The sequence below is a fragment of the Belonocnema kinseyi genome, chromosome 1 (assembly GCF_010883055.1).
Source record: "Belonocnema kinseyi isolate 2016_QV_RU_SX_M_011 chromosome 1, B_treatae_v1, whole genome shotgun sequence".
Classification (NCBI taxonomy): Eukaryota; Metazoa; Arthropoda; class Insecta; order Hymenoptera; family Cynipidae; genus Belonocnema; species Belonocnema kinseyi.
Window position 1 is genome coordinate 31,161,123 of NC_046657.1, and position 1,908 is coordinate 31,163,030.

The 1,908-nt window shown below is 33.9% G+C and overlaps 1 pseudogene; it reads right to left on the reverse strand.

Annotated features, from left to right (window-relative positions):
• Positions 1 to 554: 554 nt before the first annotated feature.
• LOC117177309 overlaps positions 555 to 1,908 on the reverse strand; it is a 12,945-nt pseudogene continuing 11,591 nt past the window's right edge.

The following is a 1,908-nucleotide window of genomic DNA, read 5'->3' on the forward strand; positions in this document are numbered from 1 at the left end:
GAAAAATAAAGTAATAATAATAGAAACATGAGAGACTTTCAGCTTAGCTGTAAAAAACTGGTCACGAGGATTTTTAAATCGTCAATATCTGATCATAAAAAACCAGTCGTGTATAGCGTTATAAGGTTAACATTACTTAACAAACACAACTTTAATATATTTTGCGATAACTTGAGCACAGTATGAGCACCGTATGCTGTAGCATGCAATCATGGCATGCAACCATTGCACATTTCTGTAATTGGACCCTTCAAAACCTATTCTGTACTTTAGGAGTGATTATTAGAAAATATTAGATATTAGACAAATATAACACTATAACATTATTCATTTTAAACATTGTTTAATCAACTGTGAAGTTGTATGTCAGCATGGTAATTTTTAATCAGTTATCAATTTCACAATCTTGAATATTAAGTTTGTTTTCCGTTTTATTTCAACATAAATAATATTAAAGTCAGTAAATTATTTGGCCGTGTTAAAAATATTATTACATAAATAAATCGTTAGATATAAATAATTTTATGTTAATAAGCTAATTAATAGTTCCGATTCTAGGAATCAACAAAGACCATAGTTGCAGTGGGCGGAATGTTGATTTCGTTTGAATTCATGAGGCTCCTGAAAAATTAAATTACAGTATATGAAAGACCGATTTTTAAGATACCTTTTAGCTAGATAAATTATACAAAAACATATTACACTGCATTATTATTACTCCATATGCAACAATTTTTACAATACATATCATTTTATGGTTCAATTTGAAAAAGTTACTTTATAATTTACATACCCTGACGTCAAACCTAGACCTGGAGCTCTATAGAATGCAAGTTCTGGATCAGTATTCTCAAATTCCATCAACCTAAGAGTTTTATTTTGTTCGCTAAAGTTGATAAGAACGTAAACAGATTTTTTCTTCTTTTTATTCCTGCATCAAATACCGTTTCCAATTAGTAGAGGATTTTTTGTCGGATCTTATTTAATAAAAATATGATTTTTCATGTTTACCTTGAGAATGCTAATACGTCGTTCTCTAGGACTTTCGCCTGTAAGTTACCAGATCGGACAGCATGCATATTTCTTAGAGAAGCCAGAGCTTTGTAGTAATTGTAATATGAGTCATCAGAAACTTTAGCAACCGCTAGATTCAGAGTTTTGTAATTTGGGTTTACAGGACGTTATTTCGTCAGAAACCAGATCGGAATCTGTAAGAATTCTTAAAGAAATCGAGCGGAGTTACCGCAACGACTGCGCGATCAAACACATCTCGAACTTGCGCAGAGATTGCTTCTCTAATACGTTATAAGCATCGGACGACTCCGCGCTTTGCAACGCTGTTTCTGTCCAGCGTTCGGAACTATCGATTCTGCAAAAAGGATTCCGGTTGGTCAATATCATAATTGATCAAATTCGTCATAATTCGCACGAATTCGTTTATTTTGTTCGAACAACTTCATATGTATCCTTACTGAGACACCCTCGATAAAATACGTTACCAATTTGAGGTCGTAGGGACAAGGGTTACAGCCGGTAACAGAGGCGAAGTAAAAACAGAATTATTTGTGAGTAGAAGCAGTCATACTTACTACCCAATTAGCAGTTGCGCCATTAGGCATTTTCAATATCCATGAATCCAGAATATTCTTTACATCGGTTGCCGTCGATGAATTTTTTATGTCCATAAGTCCAAAATTGAAGGGAAAGTTAATGCCGGATGAGTAATATTTCATAATCGTCGAAATATTGGCGTAGACTTCGACCATCAGTACACGGGAAACCTGATCAACTTTTTGTCGTATTCATCTACAACATCTCGCCACTGCTGCATCATTTCATAATTTAGATTTTGATTTTCGAACAAATATGGAGTAGCGTCTATTCGAAAACCATCGACTCCTTTCTTCA